Source organism: Engystomops pustulosus, chromosome 9 (assembly GCF_040894005.1).
Source record: "Engystomops pustulosus chromosome 9, aEngPut4.maternal, whole genome shotgun sequence".
NCBI classification, from domain to species: Eukaryota; Metazoa; Chordata; class Amphibia; order Anura; family Leptodactylidae; genus Engystomops; species Engystomops pustulosus.
Window position 1 is genome coordinate 91,763,421 of NC_092419.1, and position 15,629 is coordinate 91,779,049.

Genomic DNA, 15,629 nt, shown 5'->3' on the forward strand with positions numbered 1-15,629 from the left:
CTGACCTCGCCATCTCAATCTGTGGGATCACTACACTCACCGGCCACTTTATTAGGTACACCTGTCCAACTGCTCGTTAACACTTAATTTCTAATCAGCCAATCACATGGTTCAAACCGAGCATCAGTATGGGGAAGAAAGGTGATTTGAGTGCCTTTGAACGTGGCGTGGTTGTTGGTGCCAGAAGGGCTGGTCTGAGTATTTCAGAAACTGCTGATCTACTGGGATTTTCACGCACAACCATCTCTAGGGTTTACAGAGAATGATCCGAAAAAGAAAAAACATCCAGTGAGCGGCAGTTCTGTGGGCGGAAATGCCTTGTTGATGCCAGAGGTCAGAGGAGAATGGGCAGACTGGTTCAAGCTGATAGAAAGGCAACAGTGACTCAAATTGCCACCCGTTACAACCAAGGTAGGCAGAAGAGCATCTCTGAACGCACAGTACGTCAAACTTTGAGGCAGATGGGCTACAGCAGCAGAAGACCACACCGGGTGCCACTCCTTTCAGCTAAGAACAGGAAACTGAGGCTACAATTTGCACAATCTCATCGAAATTGGACAGTAGAAGATTGGAAAAACGTTGCCTGGTCTGATGAGTCTCGATTTCTGCTGCGACATTCGGATGGTAGGGTCAGAATTTGGCGTCAACAACATGAAAGCATGGATCCATCCTGCCTTGTATCAGCGGTTCAGGCTGGTGGTGGTGGTGTCATGGTGTGGGGAATATTTTCTTAGCACTCTTTGGGCCCCTTGGTACCAATTGAGCATCATTGCAACACCACAGCCTACCTGAGTATTGTTGCTGACCATGTACATCCCTTTATGACCACAATGTACCCAACATCTGATGGCTACTTTCAGCAGGATAATGCGCCATGTCATAAAGCTGGAATCATCTCAGACTGGTTTCTTGAACATGACAATGAGTTCACTGTACTCAAATGGCCTCCACAGTCACCAGATCTCAATCCAATAGAGCATCTTTGGGATGTGGTGGAACGGGAGATTCGCATCATGGATGTGCAGCCGACAAATCTGCGGCAACTGTGTGATGCCATCATGTCTATATGGACCAAAATCTCTGAGGAGCTTCCAGCACCTTGTTGAATCTATGCCACGAAGAATTGAGGCAGTTCTGAAGGCAAAAGGGGGTCCAACCCGTTACTAGCATGGTGTACCTAATAAAGTGGCCGGTGAGTGTATAGCACCGAGGCAGCAGGCCCGCTGTCTTGGGGTTGTGCTGGACGCTGACCTCTCCTTTTCACCATATATTCAATCTCTTGCTGTCTCTTGCCACATGCATCTCAGAAACATTTCCAGAATCCGTCCATTTCTTACAATTGAAACCTCTATAATGATACATTTTGCGCTGATTCACTTTCGACTAGACTACTGTAACTTCCTACTAATCGGTCTTCCACTTACTAAACTCTCTCCTCTACAATCTATTCTTAATGCAGCAGCCAGGCTCGTCTGTCAGACCAAACGCTACATGGATGGTTTGTGCCAATCACTGCACTGGTTACTAGTCTCCTTCCGAATACAGTTTAATATAATAACCCTCATCCACAAAGCTCTGAATAATGCTGCACCTACCTATCTCTCTTCTGTCGTCTCAGTCTATCACCCAACCCGTGCTCTTCGATCTGCCAGGGACATTAGATTAATCTCTACCTCAATTCGAACCTCTCATGCACATGTACAAAACTTCTCCCAAGTTGCACCAATTCTCTGAAATGCCCTTCCTCCGACTGTTAGACTAATACCCACCCTTCAAAGTTTCAAATGTGTTCTTAAAACCCACCTCTTTAGGGAAGCCTATCAAACATGAAATTTCAACTCTCTTTAGTAAGCCATCCTTTGTCTTCCTCTCTGTTATCCGGCAAACACCAGATAGATACCAAGCTCCAGGCTTCTCTGCAGTCCCATTGACTTTGGCTGATTATTTATGGCAGTATTTTTATTTTTTAAAGGAAACCTACCATGAGGGATCTAAATTTAGAAGTAGATCTTCCTGCCTGTCTCTGCCCTAATATGTAATTTAATAATCCTGGAACCTAATCTAACTTGTTGAAAACATTTTAGCAAAATGTAAATTAACAGCAGAGGCTGCTGGGGCGTGTACTAGCCTGGCCGGGCACTGGGAGCCAAGGCTACTCCACGCCCCAGTAGCCTCTGCAGTTATTTTACATATTACTAAAATAAACTTTTAAACGAGTAATTTAGGTACAGGATTATTACATTACAGATTAAGGCAGAGACAGGCAGAAGGAATCTACAATTTATCTACTTCTGACAGTAGTTTCCTCATGTTAGGTTTCCTTTAAATTATTTTATTCTGTTCCCTCATAAAGAATGGCTGGACCATTATACAAGCTCTTATATCTCTTGTGTCACCCCCTCATCCTCATAGACTGTAAGCTCTTGTGTCACCTCCTCATCCTCATAGACTGTAAGCTCTTGTGTCACCCCCTTCATCCTCATAGACTGTAAGTTCTTGTGTCACCCCCTTCATCCTCATAGACTGTAAGCTCGTGTCACCCCCTTCGTCCTCATAGACTGTAAGCTCTTGTGTCACCCCCTTCATCCTCATAGACTGTAAGCTCTTGTGTCACCCCCTTCATCCTCATAGACTGTAAGCTCTTGTGTCACCCCCTTCATCCTCATAGACTGTAAGCTCTTGTGTCACCCCCTCATCCTCATAGACTATGGGCAAACTGCACATAGTACACACTGCACTGTTTTTAGTAAATGTGGGCCAATGACCCTAAGCACATAGCTAGAACAAAGCAGAGGCTTCAGAACATCTCTGTGACCATTCCTGACCGTCCCAGCCTGAGCCCGGACCTAATCCCAATTAAGCATCTCTGGAGAGACTGGAAAATGGTTTCCACCAACGTTCACCATCCAACCTGAGGAAACTGGAGAGGATCTGCAAGGAAGAGGCAGAGGATCCCCAGATCCTGGTGTGAGAAACTTGTTGTATCTTCCCAAGAAGACTCCTGGCTGCACCAGCTCCAAAGCTGCTTCTACTCAACACTGAGCAAAGGGGCCGAATACTTATGACCTTGTGATATTTCTTGTTTAACCCCTTAAGGACGGAGGGTTTTTCGCCTCATTTCTCGCTCTCCAACTTCAAAAATCCATAACTTTTTCATTTTTCCGTGTACAGACCTGTGTGAGGGCTTATTTTGTGCGTAACAAATTTTACTTTCCCGTAATGTTATTTATTTTAACATGCCGTGTACTGCGAAGCTGAAAAAAAATTCCAAATGTGGAAAAATTGAAAAAAAACCGCACGTGCGTCACGTTCTTGTGGGCTCAGTTTTTACGACTTTCACTCTTCGCTCCAAATAACACGCCTACTTTATTCTTTGGTTCGGTGCGATCGCGGTGATACCAAATTTATACAGGTTTTATTGTGTTTTAATACATTTTCAAAAATTAAACGAATGTGTACAAAAAAGAAAAAAAAATTTTTGCCATCTTCTGACGCTAATAACTTTTTCATACTTTGGCGCACGGAGATGTGTGAGGGGTCATTTTTTGCGAAATGAGGCGACGTTTTCATTGCTACCATTTTGAGGTCTGTGCGACATTTTGATCATTTTTTATTTCATTTTTTATGTTATGTAAAAAGGTGTAAAAGTCGCATTTCGGACATTTGGGCGCCATTTCCCGCCTCGGAGGTCACCGCCGGCCGTAACCGTTTTTATATTTTGATAGATCGGGCATTTTGGGACGCGGCGATACCTAATATGTCTGTGATTTTTACTGTTTGTTATGTTTTATATCCGTTCTAGGGAAAGGGGGGTGATTTGAACTTTTAATATTTTATAAATTTTTTTTATTTTTTAAACTTTTTTTTTTCACTATCTTTTAGACCATCTAGGGTACATTAACCCTAGATGGTCAGATCGCTGCTACCGTATACTGCAATACTTCTGTATTGCAATATATGGCATTTTTGCAGCACATTCATTACAATGAGCCACTGGCTCATTGTAACGAATATGCAGCTGCCAGATAGCCTTGTGTCAAAAGAAGACACGAGGCTACCATGGCAACCGATCGCCGCCCCCCGATGACGTTCGGGGGCGTGGCGATCAAAAAAAAGATGGCGGCGCCCGCGCGCCGCCGTCTTTTAACCGCCGCCGGCGACTTTGCCGGCGGCGTTTAGGGGGTTAATAGCCGCGATCGGTGCAAGCACTGACCGCGGTTATTAGCGGTGGGGGTTTTGTGCAAACTGCAAAAACCCCCACCTCTGTATGAAGAGGACTCAGCCCGTGAGCCCTCTTCATACATCCCTTATACCTCTGCGCCGTAGAGCTACGGCGCAGAGCGTTAAGGGGTTAATACATCAAGAGTGTTTAGAAAAAAGACATAGCGAGTATTGACATAGTTGCTTGCATACATTCCAAAGCAGACTATTGTAATAATACCTTCAGTTCGCATTGCAGGGGGCGCCAGATTCATGAAGAACATAATAATAATTCCTTTTTTGTAATCGGAAATGTTAACAGCAATGTAATTAGGCAAATCACCTCTCCTCATGCTTGAAAATGGCTGCATTGAGACAGCTGAAACGTTGCATCTGCCCACTGGCGAAATAAAACACTGATTTTTTTTCCACGGAGTGCTGCTTCCTTGTTTTGAATTTTTGCTACTTATGGAATTTTGAGTCGGATCCTTTTGAAGCCTGCACCCACCACGAATTTTAATTCGTTTTTTTCATTGTGCTGCTCCTCCTACCTTTTCTTCTTACCTCTCCTCAGCTGTTGTAATGCGTGTGAACGCACACTCAGTTTTTTTTTCAGACACAGAGACAAAATGGAAGAAAAATGGAGACAAAATACAACGGATGCGCAACTGAAGCTGAGCACCAACGCCAATGTGAAAGAGACCCAATACAGACGCGCAACTGGCTGAAAACGCGTGCAATGGACAAGTGGTAAATCCTCTACTGTCCCTGATTAGAGATTGGGGATAATTAAAGGGATGTTCCCATTTCAGCAAATTAATGTTATAGTTTGTATTATAAAAAGTTATACAATTTTCCAATATATTTTCTGTATCAATTCCTTACGGTTTTCTAGATCTCTGCTTGCTGTCATTCTACAGAAAACATCTATTTTTACTTCCAGTGGACAGAAATCTGTCCATGGTCACACAGGTGCACAGCTCGTTATGACAAACAGCTCTGATTATTCTCTATGATACTAACGAGCCGTGCACCTGTGTGATCATGGTCAGATTTTTAAGGACTGGAAGTAAACATTGATGCTGTCTATAGACTGACAGCAAGCAGAGATCTAGAAAACCATAAGAAAATGATACAGAAAGTATATTGGAAAGTTGTATAACTTTTTATAGCACAAAACATTAATTTGCTGAAACTTTTCCAACTTTATTAACACTATCCTTGTCGGCACTTCATGTGGAAACCCTTCCATAGATGTGTCAGATGTTTTCAGACCCTGGTATATGTGAAAGGCTATCTGCCTCTCAGGTCTTGGACAATGTTTTACAGTGAGCACAATTAGAAGCGGTAGCGCAGCAGTGCGCTCCGGGCCGGTTCCTCCCCTGCAGCCGGGGGCGCGCACAGGAAGTGTGGCGGGAACGCGCCCTGGATGTGTCGCTGCTGCCTTGTTATACGGCGGAGAGGAGCTGCAGGGAGCGGGCTGAGGCGCCACAACACATCACAAAGTAGGAGAGCGTCCTCCATGACACTCAGTCACTGTACTAACTCTTCTCTGTGGCCATACTAACTGCCGTGCATGAGTGAGTGCGGAGTGTGAGTGCAGCTGTGAGTGTGTGGACGTGGTGAGTGCAGCCTCACAGCTGGAAGGGGGACGACGACGTATATAAGCGCTGGATTGGGTCACCTTATAGCGCATACATATACTGTCACTTCTCCCTCACTACTTGTAAGAAGTTGCATAAAGTCCCAATACTTCTCCCTCACCTCTGTGGCAATTGCCTGCATAGCAATTCCCTCAAACAGTCCTATAGCTGAACCCTCAGCTGCTCCTCCTGCCAAGGATTGCATAGGAGGGGGACTACAAGTCCCAGCAGATCATTGCCTGTGCTGTATGTGGGGCAAATGTTATTATTTTTTACTGTGTCTTGTTATTTTTAGGATTGTTTTGCCTGACCTATAACCTGTGATATTATGGGCATAGTTTTCCATCCTCAGATTTGAATGTTGCTGAGACCCCCATATATATATATTGGTCTTGGTGGGTGCAGAGCAGGGTCAGGTGTATGGAGACTTTATTGTTGGATGAGATGAACCTGTTGCCAAAAAAGTTCTAAAGACAAGAAAAGTTGTGTCTCAAGAGATGCAGTTCTGTGTTATTTGGTCAGTGTCAGATACATTATATCGGTCTCAGCCCAACTGAGTTTATCCCCCCAGATCCCCCTACACACATGCACTCTCAGCTTGGCAAGGTGTGCATGTGTTCTTGATGGAAAAAGAGCTGCCTCTGATGTACCAAGTTTCAAAGGAGATACGGGATAAGATGAGATCTTAAGAATGGGACCCCCTGCAATGCCCTTCTAAGTAGTGGGTAGAGCAGCGAGTTAAGCCTGCGTCCAGAGGCTCCTTTTAGTAGTAAAGGAGTATCGGAAATTGTTCATGCGATCGTGAAGATAACTTGAAAACTTGGTACAACGCTTAAAGAATAGCACATTGCGCATGTTAAAATCTTACATGTACAATTATTCTTTGCCCCAGATGTCCCTATGGGGTATTAGATGCCCTCTTCATAGAGGGAGGGTCTTTGGCTGACCACTGTATCTCCAGGGGATACCCCATACATACACTAGGGCAGTGATGATGAACCTTTTAGAGCCTTAGTGCTCAAACTTCAACCAAAAGCCCCTTAATTATTGCGAAGTGCCAGCAAGGCAATTTAAGCAGTAATTTATTTCTCCCTGTTCTTTTACAACAATGGTATCAGCCTCTTGAGGACACCAACGCAGTTGAAAGGAGGAGGGCAAATTCGTCTATCATTGCAGGTAGATTCTTTGAGTCTAGTCTGATGAACTCTGTTCTGGGGTGACGGCCTGGGTGCCCACAGAGGAGGGCCCAAGTGCCGCCTCTGGCACGCGTGCCATAGATTTGCCACCACTGCACTAGGAGATAACATACTGGCGCAGGAGCTTGTTTCTTCTTAGGAAAAGAGTATTGGACAACATTCACCACTGGGGGAGCGTTGAGATGTCACCATACACATTACATGGTCACATGAGCCAAAATAAGCTGACATTAAAGTATAGCAACCATTAAAATCAACATGGATAAACCAGGGACACTTACTCATGGGCACTGTGACTGTGGTAATCTTCTTATATATTTGCTGTTCATTACTTACTTCTAAAATCAACTCTTATAATTATTCAATGAGCCAAAAGGGCTCAAGGAGTGTTACCAGAGCCCCTCTGTGCTGTAACTTCACAGCTTGTTACACTACCCCCAACTTGCTACCCGCCACTACCCGAGTATAATTTAATCAAGGTGCCCTGATCTATGAGTAAGTGTCCATCATGCTTGATCTTTTTGCTCTAATGTACTTGGACACCTTAAAGGAATATTCAGTTTTTTTCTAATGTGATGGGAAACCATTTAGTTTTCTAATTTATATACATTTACAGTCTTCTGTTTTATTGTGCATCTGACCTCTGTACAGTGGAGTCATACAGTCTGTGTGTAATGCATCCATACGGTCAGTCATGTGCCTTATTGGATGCAGGACAGCATACACAGTTGGTTGTGTGAAGGATTAGGAGATGGTTGCAAGGGGTTAAATGCTTTTACTTTTGTATGTTTTCTGCACTTCTCTTGTGTTATACCTGGTGACATTGCTACATTTTATGCACATTGTATCATTTTATTGATCACTTGGTGTAAACACCAACATTAATATGTAACCTTGTCGGACCAGTCTTATGATAATGACAGCCACACACAATGGCTGCATTTCCTTCTGTAACACCCTTCCCGAACCAGAAATAATTTTTAGCAGCAATTTTCAACCTCTGTAGGAGGCCCTTGTTGTAAGCCATCATCCCTCAAATGTATGGCGCATTATCGGATAACAAGTTCCCCATGATGAGTCAACATCAGGAGTAAAACCTTCTGCAGGAGCCGCGTGCTAAAAGGGTCATGCAGCGTAACAAAGTACGAGGAGTTGCAAACTGGATATTCGCTTTGCAGAGAAGAAGTACTGAAAGCGGAAAAAAAAAATTTGAGGTCACAGGAAATTTGTAGACCACAAGCCGGGCCTTGTTCTTCGCTCACTGTGTGTTTCAGGGACCCATACATTATACTGATGTCAGATCGCTCAGCTAGGGTCGGATCTGTCATTCATTTCAAAGTCGGGTGGCATGGGTGCCCCTTTGCAGAGAGGGATTGGAGGGGTCAAACTCATCAGCATTTTGTGGCTTCACTAATTAAAGTCCAAATGGTAGAAACGGCATCGGCTCTGCTCATACAAGACCACAGCAGTAGATGAGTCGAGTAAGACAATAATTGGAATGGCTTTTCAGCTGTAGGGCACACTGAGCTGGAACACTTTACGGTACGTAAATGGCAAGGAGAACAAAGAAGGTAGTCGAAAACTATTGGGCATGCCCTGTATTTTGCTGTGTTACAGTGCCAGCTGCTAGACTTTCTATGGAGAGGGGAGTGGTGAGGAGCGCTCACCCCTACTTTTGCCTTTGCACCCAGCTCCCCCGGGCTATGACCTTTTACCTTTACCACATCATTGAGCCTTGGGCACAAGTGACCCTGGCTATGAATCATTGGTTGTCCTTCCTGCAAACCACTTTTAGTGGGTAATAACCACGACGTACCAGAAGTAACACACAATAACTGCAGTTTTGGAGATGCTTTGACCCAGACACATGACCCTTGTCAAGTTCAATGCGATCCTTACACTTGCCAAAATTTCTTCTTCCAAAACGTAAACAGCAAGAATTGACTGTTCCCTAATTTATCTCCTCCCTTGTCACAAGATATTCAATGTTCTTCACTTTATAAGTGATTTTACTGTTCTCTGCAATGAAAAAGTTTGAACCCGCTTTTAGATTATACAACAAACGTTGCATATTGACACAAATAAATAGCAGCCTGACATATTCTGGACTACTCAGAAAGTAGGGATGAAAAGGGTCTTCCTTTATTCAAGGTAGATGGTCATAAAGCAGTGCAATAAAAAGATCTACACGTTTTGATGTTTTTCTATGTCGGTCTCCATGCACTTGAAGATATTCTGCTCTAAAAGCATATGTGGAATTAGACCGAACCTGTAGGTCATTGCACTGAACCTTGCGCCTCCGCCATAGACATGTGCATTCTGTTTTGCTGACTGTGCATATTTGTTTCAGTGGAGATCTACAGGCTGACAGATACCTAATGTATTTACTGATGTGCTGTCCCATAAGAGTCAAAGTATTATTATCCCCTGTCCATAGGATAGTAAGTAACAATCTGATAAGTTGTGGTCTGACTGCTGAGACCCCATTTGATCCCTAGACCACTTATTGGTGGATCGATAGGTGTAGCTTGTGTACTGCCACTCCATTCAATACTAAAGGAGTGTTGCAGCTCACTGCTATCTGTCATCCACTATGTGGAGATAGCTGAGTGCTCCCAAAGTATTGAGTGGAGTGGCAATCGGTAAACTCAGCCTCCTGCTTCTTTCAATTAGCGAAAGCGGGACCCCCATTCTCGTGATCGGTGGTGGGCTTAGAAGTCGGACTCGCGCTGATCTGATTATTATCCTCCCAACTATGGTGTTGAATTAACTTACGGTGGTTAGGTTTGTGTTTTCTTAAGTGTCTTAGGCAAAATATCACTAGGCAGATGTTTGCTATTATTAGTTTGTTGGAAAATATTAAGTTCTCGTTGCGTTTTGGTACTTGGCATTTAATCTTGTACAAGTGAGATGGAGGGACCTGGACCCCAATACTAAGGTGGTGATCTTTTTTTATGGCTGGTCTAGTTTCATGGTAAAACCTCGGGTTCATGCAGTAGTTACTTGTACACACCTCCTTTATGTGAATTGCTCAATTCCCTAACAGGCCTGGCACAGTTGTGTGCAGGTTTTTTTTTATGCCTGTTCCTCATTATGGCCCCACCTTGAATATTTGGGGGCTCCTGCCAATACAGGCATGGTGCAGCATTCTTCAGCCTATAACATAAGATGTCTCGGCATCACTTGCTGCCCCCTCTCCCTCTGTATTTCAGCTCTAGCACTTCGCATTCACACTTTGGCAGAGGTTTATCTGTTTCATCAGCTGTGTCAACACATCTCATGACTAAAAAAGAAACACACACACTCTCGCACACGCACTCTTCATTTAACACGTTGCAACTAAGAAGTAAGCACTTATGGGAAATATTTGCTTGTCAGTATGAATGTGGCTTTATTCAATTGGGGTATTTTAGAGGATTTCTTACATTTACCAAAAACCTAAACCATAAGATGCATCACTGGCACCTATGGTATATGGCAGTGGTGGCGAACCTATTGCACGGGTGCCAGAGTTTGCCATAGAGTTTGCCAGACAGGACTCAGGGCTTCCTCCTGTGATCCAATACAGCCCAGGACGTGCTCAGCACCATTTTAAAGCAACATCCTAGGCTGCCAGGGCTACAGGAGGAACAAGAAAGTCTGGACAGACATTATTGTTGGAGTGTCTGCTCTGGGAACCTTGATTGTTCCTCTTCAGGGGACCCTGAATTCGAGTTCTCCATAATCTTTCTATTGTATTGGTGAACTCAGGACACCAATACGATTGAAACCTGTGATACAGCAGGGATCAATAAGTTACTACTTACATTGTCATGTTGGCACTTTGCAACATGTAAGTGGCTTTTGGTTGTGCTTTGGGCACTCTATCTCCAAAAGGTTCGGCATCGGTCTACTTTCAATCTGTTGAGTATCCTTTAGACAAATTGTAAGCACATGATACTCTTTGGGATCCCAATTGTCCTGTGGAGCAGCCTGGAAAGTATTTAGGCACACGGCTTTGTGATGGGTCTTAAACTTGAAGATAATTTAAAAGAAATTGGCTTAGAAGGTCATAAAGAAAAAAAAATAAGAATGAATACAAAACTGTCTCTGGTCCCTCTGGTCCCACATACAACCTCCCCTATATAGCCCTCCAGGTATCCCTCTTGACACACACAAAATCAGGATTTAGCCAATCGCTGCCCTCCACAGAGACCCACCTACCCAATGATTGGCTGAATAGCATTTCCTGTATGCTAATTAGTAACAGGAAGTGGAAACTAGATGAAACCTAGAGCGTTCTCTTTAATAGAAATATATATATTTTCTTTTTATTTATTTTTTCTGTGAACTTGCAACGCAAAGCAAATATTTCTGTGTGACACATCATGAAACAAGGTTACAGGTTTGAATAAAGATGTGTGAATATATAAATATATATATTTTTTTTTCCTTAAGGTTGCAAGTGTTATGACGGTTTTACACTCTGAATTATCTTATGATTTAGCAAGTCAGATGATCAGATTAATGGTTGTCTGTGAACTATTATCCTAAGTTTCTTCCGGCACTAAGTTGTCCTATAGAACAGGTTGAATAGAACACAGCAATAACATTGGTGCCCATGTGAGTCCCTTGCTCTGCATTTCGGTCGGTCTGTAGAATCTGACCTGCGTACGATCCGTTTTTCTTAGGCCGACCATAGTTTAAATATCCTGAAAAAGTAGTTGGATTATGGGTCCAACTAACTATTAACTACTTGGTAAATGTGGCACAGTGAAGAAACGGAGAAGCAGGTGGATGATAGGAAAGTCTTGTTTTTTTTCTCTTAATTTTTTAATTTTGTTTTTTTTGTATTTTTTATTTTTTACCTTTTCTCCCAGCAACGATGTGGTTAAGGTGGTGACTTTTTACAGTCTTAAGATTTTTTTTTTTTGGTGTTTTTCCTTTTTTTAGAGCTGAGAAATGTGGCAACTGTCCATGGGTTTTGGAAATAGTTGAAATTCCCCTGCAGATTTTTTTTTTTTCTTTTTAGTTCTCAGAAATCCTGCCATAGGATGAAAACGGAGAGCTCTGATGTTCTGGCCTTTGGAGGGCTTGGATAACTTTCCTTTTATTTGTTTTGGCCAAATAATGTACGGTAAATGTTTTTTTCATTAGTTTTGAAAGTAAAATCGTCCTTTTCCATCCATTCTATTTTTAAGCGCCGAACTTATAAAAATATCTGTGGTTACGTCCTACGAGAGAATAATTAAAAATGCACATTTTAGCTTTAACTCCATATGTATCTAGGCCTTTTAAACACAGTACATCCCTGAATGGCTTGTCCTATTCTAATTTATTTGCTACGACGGGACCGATGTTGATAGTGACACTGTATTATAGTGATAATGTAGGCAAATCCCAAATATAGTCTCGTGTGTAAGAAAAACTTGTTCCTTTTGGCATAATTTTATTCAGAGTTTTAACCAGAGCTTTTAAGTTTTCAGCTTGCAATTTCAAGGGGTTCATGAGTTTGTTAAAGGAGTTGAACAGTGACAACACGTTAGCCCTTGATCCAGTGGGGATCCCAATGGATCACAAAAAAGGGGGTCCATACTACCTACAATGCACCCCAAAAAAATGGAGCATCCAGTCGCGCATGTGCTTCATGCTCTGCCATTGGAATTGATGGAGATAGCGGAGTGCTGTACTCACCGTGGCCTGTCAAAGCCCTACAGATGAATATATAGACGCGCATTGGGTGCTCTCTTCATCTGGGGTACAATGGAACGCAGTTCTTGGGATTCATGGGGGCCTCATCACTGAGACCTGCCGATCTGCAAGTTGGCCCCTATCCTGTCACTGGACAACCCCTTTTAATTATCCATAAGTGACTAATGTATAAATACTGATCACTCTCTGATCACAAGAATGCGGGATCCCTTAGTTCCCAGTCCCATGTATAAATCACCATTGCTGAGCTATTATTACTACTAATTAATTTTTTTTTTTATTTAGTGCCATTATATTCCATAGCACTTCATAGATCATGGAGCACATATACTAACAAAATAAGATATAAAATCTTCGAATGGAACAGTATGAATCAGGGCCCTGGTTATAAGAGCTTAAAATCTAATAAGTTACTCCTTGTACAATGCTCCTTTAATATAGCGGACACAGGAACCCCTTTGTTATAATCTGTGGGGGGCTCTCCCGTTGTCCATACATGTATCACATATTCTTTATTCCCTTTAGGAGGGATTCCATCCTATGTCATTCATACTCAAGAGTATTCTTCCGTGGCTTTGGAACTGAAGTATAATCAGAATATTAAAAAGGGACATTTTTCCCATTTTATATTTTTTTTGGGACAGACTCACCCGCAGTGATTAGAGATCATTAACATGATGCAGTCTTGGATTAACCGAGGTCACCAGCGGAATTCCCTGTAGCTCTTCCATATTTCAGTATGTGCAGCCTGTAGCTCATTTCCTTGACCCTATACTTAATATTAAATAGCTTAAAGAGAACCCGTCATGCAAAATAACCCCTCTAATCTAAATAGATTTTCATAAACTGCCATTAGAAAGCATTGTCTCTATCCCTTCATTGTCCCTCCACATGCCTGTAAACCTAAGCAATGAGGTCCTAAAGCTGTATGCAAATGACCTGTGAAATGTCCAATGGGTCATTAGCATATTCAAGCTGTCCACCTTATTCATGAGTGGGAGGCACAGACACACCCCCAGTGCTTGACTGACAGCCTGTGTAACACTGTGATGGCTGCTACATGTGCTTGCTGGTGGCCACACCCCCTGCCTGTGTGTGTGTATGTAGGAGAGCTACAACAGCTCCGGGATGCAGCCATGTTATAGCAGAACATGTCAGGTACTGGTGTAGCTGATGTCTGTGTATCACACATATGTATTAGGAGGATGCAACATGTCAGGAGATGCAGCTCAGACACTATTACTATACATTACACACAGACATGAGCAGGGGGGGGAGAGGGGAGGGGGGAACAGGGGTGACATCACTGCCTCTGACCATGTGACCAGCCTCATTTATATAATAAAGAAATTATGATTTTACAATAATCAATGTATGAAATAACTAGATAAAGGCTGGGATGGAATCCTTGTGAGCTGCTCCAACAGGTAGAGGTGACAGGACTGGTGGCAGAGACCTGATGACAGGTGTCCTTTAATTACTGTTTCACTACGTTCATTAAGAACAGGTCTGATTTCAGATAAAATGATGTTTGGACATAATCATTATTAAAATGTCTTTTGTATGATCTCCTACACAGTCCTGTGCAGATACATTTTCATGAAGACTAAGGGGCACAGTCGGGGTTTAGGCCCAATCCGTGTACATTGAGGCTGAATACATATCTACATTACTTAGGCTAACTTTATACATTGGGTTGGGTGCCCCAACAATGTGTGATGTCTACCATTTTCTCCCATGACAAAAAGTGCCAAGGAGACATGTGCTGTGGGTTCTGGTTACGGAAGAGCCCCATTGTGCCTTTTTTAGGAGTTTAGTTGCATACAGAGCTTATTTCTGTTGAATTCTGAAATCGGGAAAGTAGAGCCTCATATACCAATGTTGTTATTCTAAGCAATATGAGATTTCATCTGAATAGCACATACCAAGAACACCTTAGCTTGCTGCGACTCATCTGTGCACCATATGTCTGCTGAAGTGAACTGCTTAGCATTATTGTGCGAGGCTTTAGCGGCTGCCTGACATACCATATCCGAGACGTACATTCAGCATTATGATGCTACAAATGTATGTATATTTACTACTGGATTTAGTCTTTGTCGCAGAATCAAGGTGGATGATGTGAGACCCTGCAGCATGAACTGACCTTGGAGTAGCTCCCTATACAGGATATTTATGGCCTGTCCTCAGGAAAGACATCTACTAATCACCTGTTTCAAGCAGTCTATCTCATTCCATCCACCTGCAAGCGGATTTTCCTCCTATTCTAGTTTTCAGTACCTTGCCCCAATGCAGATAGATGGACCCCAGCTCTAGCACAAGCATTGCAGAGTAGGATAAAAAAAATGAAAAATATAAAAAATATATATCCGCACTGGCAACTGTTAAAAGTTAGAAAGTTCTTCGAAATGTTATTACTATCCTGTTAAAAATGACATCACAAACAGAAAAGGGAAGGGGAAAAGCTGGTAACGCGTTTCGGACAGTTAATGTCCTTAAGCACACATAAACCAATTTATTATTTTTTCTAGCGCAAGCATCATGGCCCTTTAAGTAGCTAACCAGCCGAGTTGCTGTTACTCTGATCTCAAACTCTTTGATATCTAAAGGATCTTGGTATATAAGTTAATTTTAAATTCTCTAGAGTTCATTTTTTTTTTTTTTTTAGCCATGGACAAATTTTTTTTTTTTTTTTGAAGGGGGTTGTGTGTGTGTGTGAGTTTAAGTTTTTGGGCCCCACTCTTACCCTGTATCCAACACAAACCCTTGTGTTGCCTTAAAGGAAATCTATCATTTGATATGATGCCTTATGAAGCAAACGTACCTTGAGAATGCTGTAGCTACACTGATGCAGGAACATATCTTGTTTAATCCCTGTGGTGAGTTGTTTTGTGAAAAA

The 15,629-nt window shown here is 42.6% G+C and overlaps 1 protein-coding gene across 4 annotated transcripts in view; it reads left to right on the plus strand.

Moving 5' to 3' along the window:
- The first annotated feature begins 5,568 nt into the window (after nucleotides 1-5,568).
- The window catches only part of NEK6 (NIMA related kinase 6), a 116,145-nt gene continuing 106,084 nt past the window's right edge, over nucleotides 5,569-15,629 (plus strand). For 3 of the 4 annotated variants that reach the window (XM_072123250.1, XM_072123253.1, XM_072123252.1), the window contains exon 1: nucleotides 5,569-5,705. The gene's annotated coding sequence lies outside the window, so the exon portion shown is untranslated. The remainder of the gene's footprint in view (nucleotides 5,706-15,629) is intronic. The other variant, XM_072123251.1, reaches the window with a different exon arrangement.